The following is a 23,774-nucleotide window of genomic DNA, read 5'->3' as shown; positions in this document are numbered from 1 at the left end:
AGAAGTAATTGATGATACAAACCTCAATATAAAAATAAGTTGGTAAACATACATGTTATAGGACCAGTTAAGAAAATAATAATAATGTGTGTGTGTGTGTGTGTGTGTGTGTGTGTGTGTGTGTGTGTGTGTGTGTATGTGCATGTTTTAGGGAAGGGACTTGAAGAGAATAATTGCTTCATAAGACTATGAAGATGTCTGGCAATCCTTGCTATTTGAAGAGAAAATGCTCTTGCTGGTCTTTATTACCAAGTACACAGAAAACACAGAAAGCATTTGCTTTCTCTATAATCCTGTAAAACTTGCAGTTGGGATCAGAATTTGATTGAGTCTGTGATAATTCAGTTTCATTCTCTGGCATCCATTTACCTTAGAAGTTCCAATACTGAAACATTAGCATTACTGTAATACCTCTGGTGAATAATGGGTTAGGTAAATTTCTTGATTTGTAGCTCATCTATTTGCAAAAACTATGCAAAAACTAAAAACATGCTTTAAATACATTTACATTTCATAAACCTCTCTTGAACAATTCAGTACACTACTGTGTAAATTGGAGAAAAGGAGTTTGATTCCCCCATTTTATTTAAAACATCTTAATAGGGATTTTTTGTAAGACATTTTGAAATTATGAAGAACTTAAACTGAAAACCAAAATGAGAAATTAAAAGGCTCAGAAGATTAATTAGATCTCTTGACATTGTAGAAGAGAGCTTTGAAAGTTCTTTCTCATGGTAATTTAGGCTCTACAAGATTTACCATCACAGATTTGTAGTGGTGATTTCTGACAATTGTTAAATTTAGAGGCATATTTATATCCATCATTTTTTATTCCAAAAAGGAGACTATTATCATAATAATTCTACCAATCTTTTCTGTGTAACTCAAGTTACTTTGCATTCACAATTTATGCAATTTATAATCTCACCTGTAGTTTTTTATTACAGCTTATTGAATAGCTATGCTGATTAAGGAACATAACTCTATACCATCTGTACTAATTTTTGCTGTTTCTTGGTCTCCTCAGCTACCTCAAAACAGAGGCGATGAAATTGTTATGTATGAATTTAACGAGTAAGGTAAATTTGATAATGGAAGCAATATTTGGCTGAGCTCAGTTTGACAGGGTTCATACATGATTCATTTAAATAGTGCACCGTATGACACTAGGATGACTAATTTTTTTAGGCAATGCCTCTTAGATAGTTTAGAGAAATCCCTATGACTACATTTTCACGTTGTTACCTAAATTCTGGGAATCATAATTTGATTCAATTTCTGATAACCCATTCTCATTTATTTATTGACCTTTATTTATTTTTACCAGACAAAGATGAACTAGGAGAATATGGAAGTACTATATTACCTATTACTTCTTACATCTTGCTTTCCCTACCAATCTAACCCTCATTAGATGGAGAACCAACATGAGTACAGGAGACACAGAATATCCATTGGAATAGGGTTCCCAGAAGACCAGTATTGAAGAAAATGTGAAAATTCATAGAATTCATTGCTATACTGTGGATGCTTGATTCATTTTCCCACAACATTGACTGATTTCTAAAAATGTCTTACCTCTTTGACAAATCAGCAAGTTTTGCTTTGCATTTAAATTTAACATATTCATTTTTAACTTGCCTCTTTTTTTCATTATTTGTTTTCTAACTGGCATATTTTCACAAATTTAAACCAGGGGAACACTCAGCAGATCACACAATGATTTATTACAACTGACAATGATGGGAAAGGAGTAAGAAGCTTGCAGTGAGCTCTGTATCATGCACACAGAAATGTAAAGTTTTTGCTCATAAACTTATTTATTAATTGATTTTTGAATCAATTATTTGCTTGGTGAAACCCATATGTAATAAATCCACAGAAAAAATGGGTTTGTTGTAATTTGTGTGAGTGTGCATGTGTGTGTGTGTGTGTGTGTGTGCGCGCGCCAGTACTTGAACTTGAACTTCAAGTCTGGGCACTGGCCCTTAACTTTATCATTCAAGCATGGCACTCTACGACTTGGAGTAAACAGGCTCACAGAGTTTCCTCCAGGACTGGCTTTGAAACACAGTTCTCCAATCACAGCCTCCTGAGTAGCTACTATTACAGACATAAGCCACTTGTCTCCGTCTTATTTTTTAAGGTATTATTAATTTAAAAGCTAGCCTTCTTATTACTATGCCTCCTAATTGCATATGGTATTTTCTATATGTTATGAAATTAATGCATAAAATGATTGCTTTATATGTTTTGGACAAAGAATGTTCAAAACGTAGTTCTGTCAATCAGCATTTAAAATTATGAAGACAGAATTGAATAGATTTTTCTTTTTTTTTTTTCTTATAGACTTTTGACTGGTCATTAAGATTAAGCTGATCTGAATTCAATGTGAAGTCTTATTAAGATGTTAAATATAGCCAGGTGCCAGGACCTCACACCTGTAATCCTAGCTACTCAGGAAGCTGAGATTTGAGGATTGCAGTTCAAAGCCATCCTGGGCAGGAAAAGTCTGTGAGACTCTTATCACTAATTAGCCACCATAAAACTGGAAGTAGCACTGTGGCTCGAAGTAGTAGAACACTAGCTTTGAGTTGAAGAGCTCTGGGACAGCACCCAGGCCCAGAATTAAAGCCCCATGACCGACAAAAAAAAAAAAAAAAAAAAAAAAAAAAAAGATATTAAATATTAAATATAATCCCCAATGGAAAGAAAAAAATCCAAATGATCTGTAGAATATAAATTTAGGACTTAGGACATGCTAAGTCAGAGAGCTCTATGAATAAAATTTACCTATATAATATTTATGCCATTTGTTTTCAAGTATTGAATGTTATACATATTTACATAGGTCCCTCACATATTTCAATCCCTGAGTATTGATAGAGTACATCTGTTTAGTATGTGATCAAATCTACAGAAAATGAACTCAAAGGTTAAGGTAAAATAAGAAAACTCTGTAGATCTTCAGGAATGATAAATGCATGGTTTTCCCAGAGTATAGCTTCTGCTTTAGCAATACAATTATCAAGCTTCCTAAATATAAAAAAATAAAAAGAATATTTTATTATACATAATAAAATACTAGGTAGCATTTTCGATGTGATGCCTTTTTTTGTCTTTCTTCCCCATGGTCTTTCTTTCCCTGATGTCACTGTAACTGATTTTGGTAGTCTTGGTATTGTATATACATGTATTGGAACTAGGGAAGAGAAGGGGAAATATCAAAATGGAGAGACAAAGCATAAAAGACAATCCAAAGCAACAGCAATACTTACAAATCTATATGCTGCAAAGCAACTGTATAACACATGGGGGAGAAGGAAGTGGGGTGGGGGGAAGGTAGGAGAAGAATGAGGGAGGAGATAACAAGTTGGATAAGAAATGTACTCACTGCCTTATGTACAAAACTGTAACGCCTCTGTATATCACTTTGACAATAAAGAAATAAATAAATTTTTAAAAAGAAAATAAATTAGCACTGTCAGAAATGTAAATGAGTATTGCATTAGAATATTACCGACAACTCACTTATTATAGACTAAACTTTTGTTTTCACAATATTTATTTACTTCAGTTATCTCACAGTGGATATGTTGTCTTAAGGTAAAACCATTTACCTTACCACAAATGACAAGGAGTCCCTAAACTTATATGTTCCTAAATTCAGCTCAAGATGCATACCTACTTCAGTAAGATTAATGAAGAGATGAACCCTGGAGTTGGATTAATCCTGCCTGCTTTTAATATGGAAGATTTCTATGTAAGTGGACATTTTTCCTTCCCAGGATGTAAGTATGGAGTAGTCCCTGGGTATTGTCACTTTAATGTTTCACAAATTTCAGCTAGGTGTAAGAAAAGTATCTACTAGATTAGATGAAGCTCTAGCTTGTAATAATAATTTTAATAGATCTGAGATGGGAAACTGCCTTATGAGATGCTAATGTAGGGAGATCAGCACCAAAATAAAAATGATTATGTGATTCAAGAATGCATTTAAAGATCTTTTCAATTTTGTGGAATTTTCAGTCAGATCAGGTCTTGTGAATCAGTTCCATATGTTTACTACCTACTGGGAAAAATCAATGGTTACACTATAGAGTCACAAAACCACCACTTTCATTTCCAGGAGGTGCCCTCTATTATTACAGGCTTAATAAAAAACACAAGTTGACTCTTTCATTCATATTTCATATTTCACAGCTAAAGTATACTACAGGAAAGTCAAATTAAATTCTTTTATGTTACAAAGAAAACTAAGCTGTATAAAACTTGGAAATACTGCCTAAATATCAGATGTATATATCAGTCTAAATAATGATATGCTTTCCCTTCATAAAATGTTCCTCTAACTTCGAAGTCTACTCATTTCTATCTTTTTTTTTTTTTTTTTTTTTTTTTTTTTTTTTTTTTTTTTTTTTTTGCCAGTCCTGGGCCTTGGACTCAGGGCCTGAGCACTGTCCCTGGCTTCTTTTTGCTCAAGGCTAGCACTCTGCCACTTGAGCCACAGCGCCGCTTCTGGCCGTTTTCTGTATATGTGGTGCTGGGGAATCGAACCTAGGGCCTCATGTATCCGAGGCAGGCACTCTTGCCACTAGGCCATATCCCCAGCCCTCATTGCTATCTTAATTCTTCTCTGAGTTCCATGCTTTTCAGTCTAATAATAAATAGTTTTGAAAATATAGTTGTCCCTATAGTTATATATTTTAAAGAGAGAAGCTGATTATAAAAAGAAGAGCTGTGTATAAATTTATATATCTATATAATTTTATAGCTCATCTATGCTATGTAAAATAATATGTGGACTATATCTACATTTTATAGCATTGGAAGACAGTATTGACAAAAGGAAAAACCATTCTGTAAAGAGGACAGGGTTTCCCTGTCATTTTAAATAATGTACTGTAAATTTCATTGGCATGATCAATGATCTTAAAGAATTGAGAAAATTAGCAATGAAGGTTAATGTGAAACAACAGAATCTGTCATTCAGGTGTTTGAGCATCAGCAATGAAGCCCGTTACTGGAACGCCAAGGGAGAGTAATGGCAAAAACACAGATAAATTAGAAAAATCTAATCTTGTATGGCCCACAAGGCCAATGTAAGAAATGAAAACCCACTGCATAGATTCAAACACAGGAGTTAAACTATCTGATACATATTTTTCTAATGGTCATTTTGCGTTTGGTACTGCCAACAGAATTTAGAATGCAGACCGCAAAATCAGTAGAAAAACTTTTTAGGAATTTCTTGCATTGTGCAATTGGGATATAATTGAAGACTGTAGATATCAATTAGTGATTCTTTCCAATGATCTAGGAGTACATCAGGGGAAAACCGGACCATTTACTCATCCAGGGAATGGTTAAGTCTTTAGGGCATTGGTTAATGGTTTGCAATGGTTAAGATTTTGATTAAGGGTGAAGCATAGTGGGAGATATTTAGTCACAGGGCTTGTGTCCTCAAGGAGGTTTGTGAGTCTTTGGTCTTTTTCTGTCTTGCTTTTGTGCTTCCTAGCTAGCATACCACGGGAAGGTTGCTTAACTCATGCACTCTTCACCATGGTTTACTGCCTCACCACAGGTTCGAGAGCATCAGAACTAACATACCAGGAACTGAAATTTCTACAATTATGAAGCAAAATAAACCATTACTCAACTAAGCTCTTTGTTATGGCAATACAAAGCTGATTGACACTAATACTATCTGTCTGTGCCTCAAACAGGATTCTGTGAAAGAACACAACCTTAAAGTATCCATTTACAGTTTTAGTAGAAGAGTATCACTCACACAGGGAGCAGTAAAATACAATTATGAACTCTAATAGCCTTAACAGCAAATATCAAATATGAAGAAAAAGGATTTTTTTTCAAATACCCTATGGAAATTAATAGGTTAGGTTCATGAAGACATGAGATGCGATTTCAGTATTGTCAGATATGTAAAGAAGAAGTAAAACTATGATAAGCAAGGATCCACATAGAGAAATTCCAAAATTTGTAATGGCAATTAACCTCTAGAAAACTATGATGAGGGATCACATGCTACTTTTCCCTAAAAATCCTATAGATACATTTCCTACCTACAATATTTACCACATAGAAGAGATCCTTTAAAACATATAGAAATGATCTATTTCTATTTGTGAGTATGAGTGTGTTTATGTGTATGTGTGATTGTGTGTGTGCGTGTGCACACAAGAGTGCATGTGCCAGATCTTGGGCTTAAATTTAGCAACTGAGTATTGTTGGTGAGTTGTTTTGCTGAAGCATAGTGCTCTACCACTTGAGCCACATCTCCTCATCTAAATTTTTGACACTTAATTGGAAGTAAGACTCACAGACTTTTCTCCCTGGGCTGGCTTTGAACCATAATCATCTCAGCCTCCTGAGTAGCTAGGATCAGAGTCATGAGTCACTAGCACCCAGATATTTTTATTTTCTTTAGCCAGTCTTTTTTAAAATGGGTTAATCATACCAGGTTGTAAAGTTAAGGAGATGGAATAGATTGGGGCCTGAATCCTGATGCAAAAATAAACTATAGTATAAAAGACGAGAAATTTTATAATTAGCTCTTTCTTGCCATTTAATGTTTGTTGAGTATTAGATATTTAACGGAATAACAATACATGTAGTGGTTTTGTGGTAGAATAATTAATATCCTTTCCCACAGGTAAAAAGAAGGTTTATTTCAAACTGGTATTGCTATTGAATTATAATCTTCAGATTTCTGAGTTGCATATCAGTCTACGGAATATAGACTTGCTGCGGATAATTTCAGGATATCTAATTTTTGACAGTGACCTCAAGTATAGAATTTTCCTGTGGGCATGAAAAGAAAACCACAGCCCCAAGCTTCAATTTGCATGCTAGTTGGGAAGGGAATATCTTATGTTTAAGGTTCACTATTGTTTCTTTCTTTTTTTTTAATTAAACTTTTTTCTTTATTGTTGAAGTGTGGTACAGAGGGGTTATAGATTCATATGTAAGGCAGTGAGTTACACTTCTTGTTCAACTTGTTACCTCCTCCCTCATTTTCCCCCTTCCCCTTCCCCCTTCCCCTCTTCCCCTGAGTTGTGCAGTTGATTTACACCAAATGGTTTTGTAAGTATTGCTTTTGGAATGGTTTGTCTTTTTGTCCTTTGTCTCTCAATTTTGGTATTCCCTTTCCCTTCCCCAGTTCTAATACCTGTATACACAGTATCCAGGATAAGACAAGTACACACCATGTTTGTTGAAATGATTGTGATATGAATAGAACAATGAAAGCAAATTAAACCATAATTCTTTGTTTGGATTTTGCAAGTTTTCAGAATAAGACTTGAAAAACTTGTAAATACAAAAATTTAAAATTATATTTATTCACATCAAGTTTATCTTTACCAAAAACAGAACTGTATGTTTTTAATTGTAAAAGAGAATCCTGGAAATACCAGCAAAATAATATTGGCCTTAAGAAAGTTGGCAAAAGTAGGCTGGAAATGTGGATTAATGGTAGAGTGCTTGCCTAGCATGCATGAAGCCCTGGGTTCAATTCCTCAGTATAATATAAAAAGTAACAGCCAGAAGTGGTGCTGTGGATCAATTGGTAGAGTGCTAGCCTTGAGCAATAGCTCAGGGACGGTGCCCAGTCAAGTTCAAGCCCAAGGACTGGCAAAAATTAAAAAAAAAAAAAAAAAAAACTAAACAAAACAACAATAAAAGAGACCTGGCAAGAGTTTTGGTGGATCTGTGAGGAAATGGCTCTGATGGTTGTTTTAAAAGACAACTAGAAAAATATTAATAACAAGTGACAAAAGATACACTCTCCAAAATATTCATTCCAGTAATATCAATTAAATCTGACTGAATAAGTGAATCAAAAATAAAGATAAAAGGGTTTCAGCTGTTTTATTGGTTATAAATAAGGAAAAATTCCCTAAATTACTATCAAGTTTATATTGGGAGAATGAATTATGATACATTTATACTTTATGGAAAATTGAAGCTATTACAGAAATAGTACAGATAAATATAAAATCACATGGCAGATACAAATGATATGCAAGTTTTAGACAAAAAATGTTACCAAAGAGTAGGATTTTGTGAAGAGAAAGACAAACAGCTGGAGGGGAAAGGGGATGCAAAGAAGGGTGAATGAAGGTGAATATGGGCAAATTATACACATGTATGAAAATGACACAATGAAGCCCATTATTTTGTAAGATTAATACATGCTAATAGATATTTAAGAGAATACCATAGATACGTAGATAGATAGATGATAGAGAGATAGACAGATAGAGAGATCTGAATCTTGTGATCTGCATTTTTTTTAAAGGAAATTTTTGGATGCCTGCTAATAAAATTACTAAAGCACTTGGTTCTGCTGAATGGGGTTGGTCTCAGACAAGCATGAATATTTACTGTCACTCTACTATTAAGAGTTCCTTACCTTTCTATACTTATATCTATATTATCTTTTCTATGTCTCTTTCTATATTTACTGATACAAGTAAAAATAATTTAAATTTGGTTTTAAATAATTCATCAAAGTGGTTTACTCATAATACTCTTTATTTTGAAATTAGTTTATGCTCAAATGGCAAAAAAATCAACTGTTCTATTTTAAAACTGTAGCTATAGTGTGATGAACATTAAATTTACATAAATTAACACTTAAGCTTCTAATTGAAATACATATAAACATATTTCAGTTACATTTAGAAAATAATTATTTTCTACATACTTCCTTTTTTTTTTTTTTTTGGCCAGTCCTGGGCCTTGGACTCAAGGCCTGAGCACCTTCCCTGGCTTCTTCCCGCTCAAGGCTGGCACTCTGCCACCTGAGCCACAGCGCCCCTTCTGGCCATTTTCCATATATGTGGTGCTGGGGAATCGAACCAAGAGCCTCAGGTGTAGGAGGCAAGCACTCTTGACACTAGGCCATATTCCCAGCCCCTCTACATACTTTCTATACTAAATTTAATATTTGAAATGCATGATATTTTCTATTACCATTTTTTGTGCTAATTATTTGTAAATTTGATTTATTCCTGTCATAATCACCAAAATTAATATAGTTCAATATTCTAATAGTATTTTATTCCTAGGCCAATGCTGAGATGCAGGATTGATTCTCTAATGTCTTCATCATTTAGTGGGTTAACTAGAGCAGAATCACTCTTAATTGCTATCATCTGTCAGTAGTTAGTGCTCTCAAATTTTCAATGGCTACTGTCAAGTTCTTGAATTAAGAGAGAACAGCAGTAACTAACCAATTATTGTTCAACAACTAATCATCAGATATTCTGGGAGCTACAATGCATGAAGGAAGGCAGAGGGGAGAGAATTAAGTCAAAATATGGAATGCATATCCTGTGAAACTAAGAAAATGGAAATGGTTGGTGTGGGATGGATGGGGAGAATGATGAAATGGGTGAAATCAGTCAAGATGCATTGTACATATAAACTTATGTGTTGAGTGCAACTCCTTTGTACAGCTACTCAAAGATAGTAGAATATAATTAAAAACATAAAAGGCTCATTGTAAATTATTGCATATATGCAATAATCTTCATAAAGCTTACACTTAGAATAATAAGTATACCATTACCAATATAAAACAAACATAGTTACCAATTGTATACTTAAGCCTTATTGGGATTTTAATATAGATTTATTGGTTTCTATGTCCAAAGTAATTTGGGTGTAAAAAGAAGGTTAGTCAATCTTTTCCTTCTAATGTTCTATAAAATATTAAAGAAAAATATTACATGACTTTTAAAATCATATTAAATATGAAGCTACAAATTTTCTTTGGCTCATATTTTGGAACATTTAACTACAGAGAAAGAGAGAGACACAGAGAGAGAGAGACAGAGAGATTCCACTTTCAAGGTATAAGAAAAGAGAAATGTAATGTTTTCTCTTATCCAAATTTTGGCTTTCTGGGGACAGTGTTCTGAAAGCATGCTATCCTTTAAAATTTGCAGTAATCTAGAATCCTCAGGCACATACTTACACAATTAAAAAGAAGGTAACTTTTGTTAGCAAAATTCCAAAGCATGACTGAGTAAGAGAATGAAAATGAGAGAATTCTAATCTTTACTGGTGTGGTTATCATGTTTTCATACAAGTTTATCTTGTACTTGGATTATATTTACTCCTTGCTACCTCATATCCATCTCTTACTAGTAATAAGAAAATATCCCTCTCACATTTTTCCTTTTATTTTCTTCCTCCCTATTAGCTTCTCCTCTGTTTTCATGCCATTCATTTCCACAAATGAGAGAAAATATACACTCCTTGATGATGATCTCCAGTTCCATCCAATTTCCAACAGGTAAATTTATTGTTCTGTTACCTATGCAAATTCTATTGTGTGTATATACTATATTTTATTTAACAATTCATCCATTGTTGATTCCATTAATTTTACTATTTTGAATAGTATGTGGTTAACATGGACACACACACACACACACACACACACACACACACACACACACAGAGCTTTCCTTAATTCTCCTAATAGATACTGAAAGAAATGTCATCCATCATGATAGAGAAAGAAAAGTGGAGGGAAAGTTATAAAGGAAAATTGAGTGAGCCTCTTTGCCAGATTTGATGTGACATTGTTATGTATCAATCTGGACTGAAAATGCTTAGAAAGCAAGTGTGTAGAGTAAGAAAGGATGAACATTATCCTCATCTTTGATGTGGGAGAGATAGGAAAATAGGAACAAATTTTGGTGGGGATAAACATGTGATAAGGCCTGACTACATTTTTTTTTTTAGTTTTTCCATTCCCAGGGCTTGAAATAAATGCCTACACACTGTCCCTGAGCTTTGTTTGCTCAAGGCTAGCACTCTGCCACTTAGGCCACAGTGCCACTTCTGGCTTTTTCTGTTTATGTGGCACTGAGGAATCAAACCCAGGGCTTTATCCATGCAAGTCAAGCCACATTCCCAGCCCCTACCTACATTTTAAGAACAAGGAAACAAGAATAGTGTCACCTTCTGGAAGCTGATAGCTCATGCCTATAATCCTAACTAATTAGGAGACTGATATCTAAGGACTGGTATTTCAAGCCAGTATGTGCAGAAAAGTCTGTGAGACTCTTATCTCCAACTAAACAGCAAGAAAAGTCAGAAGTGGAGATGTGGCTCAAATGGTAAAGCATTAGCTTTAAGCATTTGAAGCCAAGCAACAAAATGAGGCTTTGAGTTCAAATAGTAGTACTGGCACACATAAAAAGGATGGTGTCACTTCAGAACCCAAGCTCTCATGTCTCTATTTACTCCTATCATTGTCCCATGCTTTTTGTTTCTGATAATATCAATATTAATTCCTCCTTTAACAAAAAGTTATGTTAGTGCTGGAGGTGTGGTTAAAAGGATAGGGCTCATTTCTAGCAAGTTTGAAGCCTTGGTTTTTGAACCCCCAGTACTGCCAAAAGAAATACTGTCATGCTATTTATTGCTGACAACATGTAAAGGAATCCTGGCAAAATATTTTCCTCTATTCAAAGAGAGTGCATAGAGGTATTTCATTTTATGTGCAAAATATTTCTGGCTACTGTGTTGTGACCTACAGTTTATATTTTGGGGTTTGCTTGTTTTTGAGTATGTTTTTACTGGAGCTTGTGCTCAGAGTCTTGAAACTCAGTGCCTCAAACTCTTGCCTAGCTTTTTCATTCAAGGCAGGTGATCTACCACTTGAGCCACACCTCCATTTCAAGTTTTTGCAGGTTAATTGGCAAAAAGAGTCAGTCAGGGGCTGGGAATGTGGCTTAGTGATAGAGTGCTTGCCTAGCATGCATGAAGCCCTAGGCTCTATTCCTTAGTACCATATAAACAGAAAAAAGCCAGAAGTGTCACTGTGGCTCCTATGGTAGAGTGCTAGCCTTGAGCAAAAGAAGCGCACGGACAGTACTCAGGCTCTGAGTTCAAGCCACAGGATGAGAAAAAAAAAAAGAGTATGTCAGATTTCTCTTCCCAGGATCACTTTGCACCATGATCCTCAGATCTCAGCCTCCTGAGTAGCTGGGATTACAGGTGTGAGCCACAGATGCCTGGCATTGCAGCTTATGTTGATATTCTTTCAGGTGTCAGTATTAATGTTTTATGAAATTGTTTTATTTTGGTTTAGTAAGATGAATACACTTCTAGTAGTGGGGAAAATCCATCTGTTGGATCTGGTTGGAAAATTAAGTGATTTTAACGGATGGGTTGAGCTGAAAAATAAATAACTTTTTTTCTAGACAACTGTTGGGACATTTTTTTATTTGAGAAAGTTTCTATTATGATAATGAACACAGGAGCCTGGTTATCTTCTTAACTAATTACAAATACACTCCATTGGGTAGGAAATTGCATGAAAAGAAAATGAATGGAAGCAGACCTAGCCAGAGTCATAGTTATATAGTCAACTTTAGCTACAATAAAGTATGCTTTGCTTCTAGAAATTTTGTGGTTCTACTAGCTGGTGTATTTGTATTCCATAATATTTTATTCATTCCCTCCCTGAGCTCTTGAAAAATAAATGCATTCATTCATTTGTTTGGCTAACATTTACTGAGTACCTTGTCTGTGCCAAGCCCTGATTAATGTTTTATCAATGGCCTTCCAATTTTATGAATATATTTAGAATATGATCAGCACTAGTCTATATAATGTACGAGTTTCTCAACTTAGACTTATTTTGGACTTGTAGAATAAGCACATCCATACTAAGTGTGATAGGAAAAAATAGTCTATAGCTTTGAGGAAAATGGGAAGTTTTAAAAATCACAGAAAATAATTACAAACAAAGTAGTTTTAGAGTTGCTACACATGAGGTATGATATATATTACTGAATTGGACAGAATTCACCAGTGAGGTCTCCAACAGGCTTAACACTTAAACTAGAATCTTCTTTCTTTTGCCATTAGCAGGTCTGGAACTCAGGGCCTTATACTCCTGCCGAGCTTGCTTGCTCATGGCTGGCTTTCTACAACTTGAGCCACACCGCTAGTCGGAACTCTACTCGACCCTCTGGAGTGATACAGACATTTCTTCTGGGACTGGCTTAAAACCTTGATGCTTAGCTCTCAGGCTCCTGAGTAGCTTGAATTGCAAGCATGAGTTATTGTTGTCCAAATTAAATTAAAAACTTAAATTGGAATATTGACAATAAATAAGACCCAGTTCAATCATCAAGATAATGCAAAAAATCCATGTAGTAAGGTGGAAATTAACTAACAAAAAATACATATTTGATTATGGAATAATCAATTCTGTTTTAATATCAGATATTTTAAAACTTTCCATCATTTCAGGATTCAAAAAAACAGAGCAATAGGGTCTTGCAATCTGTGTATGTGTGTGTGTGTGTGTGTGTGTGTTACTAGGGACTTTATGCTTTTAGGCAAACACCTTTATCACTTAGCTACTTCCTTACCTACTATTTTGTTTGTTTTGTTTTGCTTTTTTGGGCAGGTTGGCCTTGAGTTTATGACCCTCCTGTCTCTGTCTCTTGAATAGCTGGATTTTCAAGCAAGCAGTACCATGTTATCTGACAATCTCAGTTTTAAAATACACTTACCTGAATATTTCTAACAGCATTGGGTTGTGTGTAGCACATGTTAATTATTTCTGTGTCTGACGAAACATGAGGTCTTCAACAAGTGAGTTAGAGAAAAAACCCAAGAGTGATAAATGAGTGTATCTTCTGTAATAGTTCATTATTGTAATATTTTTACTATTATGATGCATTTTTGTCAGCCTATAATTTGTAATTGTGTAAAATCGCATCTTTAAAGTTTACCTTAGATAAAAGACTGAGAATTAATGAAAATTGTAACTTCAGGTACTTATTTTCAGAGAAATACTTGAGATATATAAGTGATATTAATTTTCTTTCTGAAAATGTGGTATAAAATATATTCTGGAGAGATGTAAAAGTCATTTGTATTTTTTACATATTTGGAAGAAAAGTCCAACTGAAAACTTAAAGAAAATAATTACATGTGAGCAGGATAATTCAAGACATACTTGTTTCTCTTATAGTAGTATTTTAATAGGTAAAAAAAGTGAAAAATGCTATGATATTCCCCTACAAAAACAACCTCAGAGGCTGGGAATGTAATGGTAGAGCGCTTGCCTAGAATACACGAAGCCCTGGGTTCGGTTCCTCAGCACCACATAAACAGAAAAAGCCAGAAGTGACACTGTGGCACAAGTGGTAGAGTGCTAGCCTTGAACAAAAAGAAGCCAGGGACAATGCTCAAGTCCTGACTGTAAGTCTCAGGACTTGCCAAAACAAAGCAAACAAAACAAAAAAACTCCATTTACCTAATAGCTGAATAATCAGTCAGGTTGATGAAATTGGTGAAAATTAGACAAATGTGACCTATGACAATTAAGGAAGGATAATTAACATATGGTCTCATTGTCTTAGAATTTCAGAATGTACATCCCTTAGAAGTACATTGTAGAGAGAAGGAGTGTATATCTCAACTGGCAGAACATTTGTCTGGAATAATTTTAAAATGAAGAAAAGTTTAGCACAGGTAGACTTCAATGAAAATGTACCTTTGAATGTTTAAAAAGTAACTATTAACATTCTATAGACCAAAATGTTGTTAAAGAAGAGACAGCAAACATTGAATCTGTTTATAATTACAAATAAGTTTTGTAACTGTGGGAATAAAAAACAGAGACGTGTAAACAATGCATATATATAGATAGATAGATAGATAGATCTTTTAAATAACTTTAACTTTTATCTTTAAATAGCTATACAATTCAGTTTCAATTCAACACGTCAATTATGTGTACAATGCATCTTGACTTATGTCAACCATTCCATCATTCTCCCTCATCCATCTCAGTTCCATCCATCACTTCAATTGTCCTAGTTCTGTTTTCACATGTCTGCACTGAATACAATCGTACAACTGTGATTGTATTCACCCACCATTCCTCTTTCCTTTGGTTCCACCCTCCTCCCCGCAGATTTTGACAATGTATATTTTTAACCAAAAATTGAAAGGAAAATAGTAAAACTTGAAAATATAAAGATGATAATGTACTTTGATATAAGTGATTTGCATACATTATGGAATATTAATCCAATAATAAATATTTACACATATATAAACCAGCTGCTTAAAAAGTACTATTCATATTTTATAAAATATGATCAACAATGTTTTAATATTATTTCAGAAACATTAAACAAAACTTGAAAAACTAATAGAAAAAACCATCCATTTCAAGCTATACAAATTGTTGCAAAAAGTTTCAAGAATTGATTCCATGTAAAAATGTTTTATGAAATGAATATTTATCAAAATTAGTAAGTTATACTAAATTAGTCTGGGTCCTTGTCCACTTTTGCTATTGTACTAGAACACAGGAGTAAATAATGTTTAAAAAGTAGAACTTTACTGGAGCAGGGTTCTGATTGATGAGAAGTTAAAGGTCCAGGAGCTGGCTTCTGACTAGGGCCTTCTTCTGAGCAGTAACATCAAGTGAAAAAGGGCAGAGAGAGGATGTGAGAAGAGAGGACACACCAACTCCCATAGTAAGGGCATTGGTATATTCATGTAGACTTAAACTTTCTTAAATATCACACCTCTTCTATATATCATATTGTCATATCATATATTATAAATATATTATACTATTTATAGTGACAGGTGAAGTTCAACAAAAACTTAGAAGAGCTCAAATATTCAAATGGCAACAATCTATAATAATGATAACAGAAATATATTTCCTATTTTAAAATTTTATTCATATTTATTATTTTAATTACATCAGTTATAGGATACTGTCTCATGATGCAAACTTATAGATGATACCTTAGGTATCAAAGTAGTTAACATTTCTTTCTTCTTAAACATATTTTACATATTTTGTACATATTTTAAGTTATGTGTGATAGTTTAATTGCTCATGAAATATTTGTCTCTGCTTCTCATATCTCTAATCTCCCCAATACATTCCTTTATAAAAACCTTCCACAAATAACTTCTTTATACTTCCTCACCCTTGCTCAAATTTTTCCATCTCTTCACCTACTGTCACTCAACTTGTTACTCTGTTTGTTATTACCTAGCATTATAGCTTTGCTTCTCAGGCTTAATGTAGACAACTCTTAACAAATTGTTCTTTTTGCCATTCTCAACAATGTTCATGAATATTCTGAGCTATACAGAAGAGCTTATTTTAATGGCATTACAAGAATACTTTATTTCTCCCTTTTTGAGTTTTCAAACCCTTATTGTACTTTAAGATTTATTTTACATCCTATAACATAGAAGAAAATCCCCCACTTCTTTTGATTGTACTCAATTTATTTCTCTTATTTATATACAGCCTTATTTTCTTTACGAAGTATGGTGATTTTTCTTTCATTTTATGTAAAAGTCATCATAACACACCTTCTTCCTTGTAATATGGGATCCTGAGGACAGGTTGTTAATCTCAATATCAAGAAAGCCATGTATAATCCACTTTGTATTGATGCCACCAGGTTCTGCCACAAACTGTGATTTTTCACTTGTATTTGGATGATAGAAACAAATATAATTTATTAATCATCATACAAATATTAGCCTATTGATTCATTAAAATAATCACCTCTTTTCTTTAGTATCATTAACCTTTTCTTTGTCAATAACTCCTAGATTATAGTTTGTACATAAACAAAGTTTGTACATGTCAGCACATCACATTTCTACTGCAGTGAGAAAACACCCAAGATAACAATCTTATCAGGATGACAGATTTATTTTGGCTCAAGCATTTTCAGTCTGGGATTTCAGATGTTTCAGTTCATAGTTTGTTATCTCTGTAACATTGGGTCTGTGGTGAAACAGAACATTGTGGCTGAGAACATGTGATCAGCAACGCTATTCATCCAGGGCAGGTAAAAATCAAAAGGGGAAAGGAAAGAAAAACAGATGGACAAAGAGAGACTGAGGGGCTGGGTGCTCAGTGGTAGCGTGCTTGCCTAGTGTGTGTGAAGCCTCCGGTTCAAATCCTCAGTATCACACCAGTAGAAAAAGCTGGAAGTGGCACTGTTTCTCAAGTGGTAGAGTGCTAGCCTTCAGCAAAAAGAGCTCAGGAACAGTGTCATTGCCCTAATTTCAAGTCCTATAACACCCTACTACCTACCAATTTCACACATCTCAGTAGTGCCATATGATGGTAATCAAGACTGTGAGGCATTTAAGACCCATCATAATACTCGGTTATCATAGTCCACTGTTATTAATCTACAACAGCAAAGCTACTGATAGAAGCCGAGTAATGATATATTCATTACTGTTACTTTTTATTTATATTTTAAAATTATTTGACTCGAAATTAATCTACTTTTTCATTCTGAAAGAATCAAAGTGTTAAATATACTATTAATTCTAAGAATGTCTCATGCCGAAGTAAAAGTGTAGAAATCCATACAAGAAAGCTATGAACCTATAAAATATACAGAACGTAAAGCTAAGCTTCAGGAAAAGAAATATCTCCCATCTATTTTCATTATGCCGACACCCATATATGAAAAGGAATAATGATTTTCACGCCAAAATATGTGACCAGAGTGCAGTAGTGAGAAATATATTCAATGGTGGCAATACCTTGAGGTTCTGTTTATTGTTAGGTTTATGGAGCATCCTGGCATCAGCTTGAGTGATTTCCCACACTGCCTGGCAGCTACAAACTTTCTCAGAGAGAGATAATCCAGGTAATTTGTGTTATTTCAATTCCACTCTTTGGAGAAATATATACATATATACATATATATATATATCCACTTTAGATTATAAGCCAATTCTCTGGAACAGTAAGATAATATTTAAATTACATTACATTACATATCATGTTTAAATTACTTTTATTAATTTTAAGCTATGCCAAAGGATGTCAGGATATAATCGCTTGGATTGGAGCTCATGTTTTGGCAATCCTGGTGACTGTGAGATTACAATGCTCACATGCACAAAAATAATTCCACTTCCCTGATTTAGGACACACAATCTGTTTACATCCTAGAAGAATTGAAGATATTCTCTTCACCCCTATGTCATCTCCAGTGCAGAAAAAGTAGTTTCTAAATTGTCTCCTGTGATATACTTCTGTATTGATTTTCCATCCCACTGTGTTCAAATAAGAATTCTTGTTATTCTCAAGACATTCTTTGTCCTAATGAAACATTACATTTTCCCCAATGTCAGTAACTTCTCATTATAAACACGGAGTACATCTCATTATAAGAGGAGAGGAGATGTTAATAAAAAATACTATATAAGCAATATTACTAGAATAGTCAACACAAATTGAGAGAAAATTAAATTAAAAAGAAAACACAACAGGTTGAGACTGGGAATATGGCCTATTGGTAAAGTGCGTGCCTCGCATACACGAAGCTCTGGATTCAATTCCTTAGCACCACATATATAGAAAAATCCAGAAGTGGTGCTGTTGCTTAAGCGGCAGAGTACTAGCCTTGAGCAAAAAAAAAAAAAAAGAAGCCAGTGACAGTGCTCAGGCCCTGAGTTCAAGCCCCAGGACTGGCAAAATAAATAAATAAATAAACCCCAGCAGGGCAACATGTAATACTGTTCAACTTTCACCCTAAATACTAGGAAGACAAAAAAATAACAACAACATAAAACAGGCTTATGACTGATTTGTGCCATCTCAATTTTTATCTTTCCACTTTTCAGAAATGATGTTTCTGTGCAGTTATTTCTTTTCAGACTATATCTGAAAATCACTCCTAAGTGTATTTTTATGACTCATTGTCTTTTCTTGGCAAGACCCATTTTTTTCCCAATCTCTTCCAAGTGACTATTTACAAATGGATTTACTATATATTTTTTAAAAAAATCTACTGAAAGCTAAAGTGTTCTTTGATATACCACACACATTTCTGTTTTGTTAGCATTTAATGGCTTCAAAACAGTCAGGTATTTTCTCAAGCCAGGAAGGTGGCATTTTGACTTAAACTGTGAAGTCCTTTCTAACTTTGCTCTCTGCTATTCTACTACTCCTGTGCTTCCTATAGTGTTGCTTAATGCTAAATGATATTGCTTGAAAGCAAGCCAAGAATCACTGAATACAGGAAGATACTCTTTCTTCTGGTCTCAGTGGTTTCTAATTGTACAGAGAAAATGGGAAAATAATCTTTCTAGGGGGAGGTTGGGGTAACACCAGTTCTGGTACTTGAACTCAGGGCCTGGCTCTATCCCCGACCTTTTTTGCTCAAGGCTAGAACTTTACCACTTTGTGACACAGCTCCACTTCCAGCTGTTTTGGAGGTTAATGTGAGAACAGAGTCTCATGGACATTCCTGCATCAGCTGGCATTGAACCATGATCCTATGATCTCAGCAGCCTCCTAAGTAACTAAGGTATGAACCATAAACCTGGCAACCCATTCTATTTATAACTGGATTCTTTAAAAAAAAACAAAAAAAAAGACAACAACTAAGAATGCGTAAAGTCATTATTTGAATAACAAATTGTAGGCATTCATAGCCAGTGTTTAAAATACAAAGGGCCAGTTTTAGCCTATCAAACAGCACTTTATAATGTAACCTAAAATTCTCTCATTCCACTAACAACTGGCTATGTTGAAGTATGAGTTAAGAATATTTATTTCATCTGGTCATGGCATATGGAGCTTCTTTAAGAACTAAGACTAACATATAGCCTATTAACCATTCATTAGTTTCTTTACTAATGCCTCAACAACCCCAAGGAGTTGAAGGAAATATTAGACTATTTAGCATTAAATGTACTGAAATACTATGATTTATTTTCGTAGAAAATAAATGGTGAATGCTCAAATACATCCACATAATAGTCACTAATAAACACAAATGATAAGTAGAAATCAGTTATTTTCTTAGGTAAACTATTAGGAACCTTCACCTTGGATGATAAATGTGGAGGGAAAGTAAGATAAAGAAATTACTTGGATGCATGTGTCTTCCACTGCATTTACCAACTTGGGCAGTAGTCTTTCCCAGTAAATTTTACTGACCAACAAAAACTATTAAAAAAAAAACTATGCAATTTACATAGAAATTAACTACAAGTTGAAGCCCCAAAGTCGGTTTACATCTTGTATAACAGTGTCTTAGGCCATGGTTCCAAGACAAATGATAGGTGGCTTTAAGAAGAACAACTTGTCATTTTAAATTCAGTGCATGCACAGAGATTTTTACTTCTTTTACTCAAGGGAATTTCCAGGGACTCACAAAAAGTTGTTAGTGAATATTCTGTGTCAATTTTGGATACATGTCCTTGTTTTGCTTCTAATGCTGCACTCCTGTGTAACATTCCCTACAAATTTTTTAACTATTTTCTCCACATATACAGAAGTTCCTAGGTGTTTGCCTCACTGTGAGGCAACTTTTAGAGAGTGATGGATACAGTAGGAGCGGGATAGCTCCTTGCTTTTAGCCAAAATAGGGAGCTCACACAGTGGGTCCACGGTTTAATCACCAAGAGGCTGGGAATCTGCTGAAACGAAACCTTTGCTCAACTTACTTTCATTTCTTCCCTTGATTCCATCACATTTTGATAAAATTCTGATTAGAATACTTGCTTACTACATCAGTTACAGGATGGAAACATAGTTTATGTCGTAAGGCCTTTAGACTAACATACAAAGGGTTCTGGATTCTATTGCCTGTAAAAAATAATATTTCACATATTAGTCTTTATCTAAAGTACTTCTGATCTGTATGCATATATACATTTATTTTAGGGCACACCTAACTGGTGGTATCTCAAAAGGAAGGAGGTAATGAAAACTGTGGAATCATTACCCTGTCTACTTTTTGTGGGACAAACTTCAAATTCTAAACTTTAGGATTTTAAGAAGGCACCATGTTATGAACTCCTTTTAAAGATTCTGAGTGATATCTATACTTAAGAACAAGGAGTTAAATGTTAGTACAGAAATAGCAAGATGTGTGTGTTTAATCCAAGTTCTTGTGACAAACTCAGTAATGCTAGGATACTTAGCTTCAAAGCAAGAAGGTACATTCATGTTCAATGGAACTTTGTCAGTAGAGACTATGGTTAGGCATGATGAAGAGCAGTAAACAGAACATGTGCAGACTTGTTATTGAGCAAATGAACACCACCCAGGTGAGACTCCATAAAGACTGATAGGAGTTTGTGGGAAATCAGAGACAAGATGCTTATTTTCATTCAAGTAAAATACGTGGAAAAGACTTTACATGTCTTTTCTAACTCAATAATGGCAAGATTACTGAGTGAATAATGGTAGTTCATGTTGCACCCAATTTCTCGTAGAATTTTATATTTGATTCTCACAGAAAACCACCTGGTATTTAGGTCTCATATCATTTTCTCCATGATTTACAAAAAGAAAGGGACTGGGACCTATTTAAATTCATATAGCAATAAAATGTCAGGTATTTTTTTGAGTATATGTCTTTCAATGCCAAGAACAGCTTCACATTTCAAAAACAGTGTAAAAGACTTTAAACAACTTTGTAATTTTCCTTTCCAGAAAAATTTAAATGTGCATTATATAAGTTACTTAATCTTATGGAACTGTAAATTATATTACTTTGCATGATATCACAAATAACGTTACTAAAATTGTATTTTCTTTATTTTTATTACATTTAAGAAGCTGTACAAAGGAGTTGTCATTCAACCAAGCAGTTTATGAATATAAAACACCCTGATCAAAGACACTCTTTCAAAATTTTCATCCATCCTCTTCAGCACACCCCTTCCCTCACTCTTATTAATTTTATATACTATGCATCGAATTCTTGACTCAATGATTCTCCTACATTCTCCTCTTCATTTCTGTACCTCTCTTCCCTTGACCCCACCTACCCCTTCCAAGTACCAGCTTCCTGGTATTTATTATATTGAACTGAGACTGTCTTTCTAAAGAATTACACTACTTGAGTTCTCCCTTGAATCTACCATGTATAAGTTAATACATTTGTATACACTTGCATACCACCCAAAATATTTACTGATACGTTTATAAGCTAATTCTTTTTTTTTTATATTACAAGACATCAATCTTTTATTGAAACTTTGTCTAAAACTATGCCCAGAGAGAGTAACTTCTTGTTCGTAAATTAGGATAAATCTAACACCATTAAACCAGTATTATTTACAAAAATGAACCTTTCTTTGCTTTATCACCAGATTCACAAAACTAAGTCTTAAACCCAAATGTAGTCTGACTTTTAAAATCTTCCTGCTTTCAATTGCCCAGCAACTTTTATAGGGTCAGCAGCAGCTTTCTAACAGGATGACTCATCATTCACCAGGAATGTTAGGGCTACAGGGAACAAGATGACAAAAAGATCAAATCATCCTAAACAACTCCTATTTGCCTTTCAAAAGCATGCTATGTCTAATTCTCCTGGTCTGTGCAGACAGGTAGAAGATGGACCTCATTGAGTATAGCAATGCTAGTTTAATTAACCTCCTTTAAAAGGGAGCATAGCCAGGTGCTGGTGGCTCATGCCTATAACCCCAGCCACACAGGAGGTCGAGATCCGAGGATGGTATTTCAAAGCCAACCCAGGCAGAAAAGTCCCTGAGACTCTTATCTCCAATAAACCACTCAGAAAAAGCTGGAAGTGATGCTGTGGCTCAAGTTGTAGAGTGCCAGCCTTGAGCACAAAGAGGCTCAGGGACAGCACCCAGGCCCTTAATTCAAGCACTAGGACCTGGAAAAAGGGGGAGAAGGTGCAGCAGGATGGTTTAGTGTGTACAAGGATGAACTGCTGTGGAAGACAATAGCAGATAATATAGTAAACTTTAACCCCAGATTATAACACAAATCCTAGCAACTGGCCAGCTCAAATAGATAAGATACTACTCATTTAATCTGAATCGCATGTTCAATTTTTGTCCCACATGGCAATTCCTTCAGAGATTACAAGCGCCAGCAGAAACTTCAGAAGGAGCGTCTCATGAATGACTTCTCTATGGTCTTGAACAACTTCCAGGCTGTGCAGAGAAGGGTATCTGAAAAGGAAATAGACAGTATTTCCAGAGCGAGAGCTGGGTTGCGTCTTGCTGCGAAAGACAGACAAAGAACAGCTCATCTCATTTGACAGCCATGAGGACTGGAACCAGATGCAGAGCCAGGAAAACGAGGCAGCCATCACTGAATAGGAACTGGAACTTATTAAAGAGAGGGAAACAGCGATCCGGCGCTGGAGGCTGACATTTTGGATGTCAATCAGATATTTAAAGATTTGGCCATGATGATCCATGACAAAGGTGATCTGATTGATAGCATAGAAGCCAATGTGGAAAGTTCAGAAGTGCATGTCGAAAGAGTCACTGACCAATTACAGCAAGCTGCTTATTACCAGAAAAAAATTTCTCAAGAAGATGTGTATCCTGGTGCTTGTCCTATCAGTGAGTATCACACTCCTGGCTGTTATTATCTGGCAAGTTTCTAAATGAAGTGTGGTTGCCTCTGAGCCTCCTGCTGAGTTGCTATCCAGGGCAAGGGCTTGCCGGAGGCTTACCAGAACAAATGGATCCCAAGAAGACAGCATGTACCAGAATGTCCTATAATCATTTACTTAGAAACTAACTACTAACTAGTCCTTGGAATTAGTGACCAATAGAAGACAGTACTTATCAATTTATGTATACATTTTATTGATTTCTCAAATTAGGAATTAACATATGAATTTTGCTTTCTCTTGTATTCTGATTGCCCTTTCTCTCAAGTGTTTACTGAAAACTCCAATCTAGATATTATTTCT

At 34.7% G+C, this 23,774-nt stretch overlaps 1 pseudogene; it reads left to right on the top strand.

The window, feature by feature from the left end:
* The first annotated feature begins 4,919 nt into the window (after positions 1–4,919).
* On the top strand, positions 4,920–23,608 carry LOC125355989 (annotated as a pseudogene).
* The last annotated feature ends 166 nt before the right edge of the window (positions 23,609–23,774 follow it).

This window comes from Perognathus longimembris, chromosome 8 (genome assembly GCF_023159225.1).
Source record: "Perognathus longimembris pacificus isolate PPM17 chromosome 8, ASM2315922v1, whole genome shotgun sequence".
NCBI lineage: Eukaryota > Metazoa > Chordata > Mammalia > Rodentia > Heteromyidae > Perognathus > Perognathus longimembris.
The sequence above is the reverse complement of the archived record's forward strand: the minus strand, read 5'-3'. Positions and strand labels throughout refer to the sequence as shown.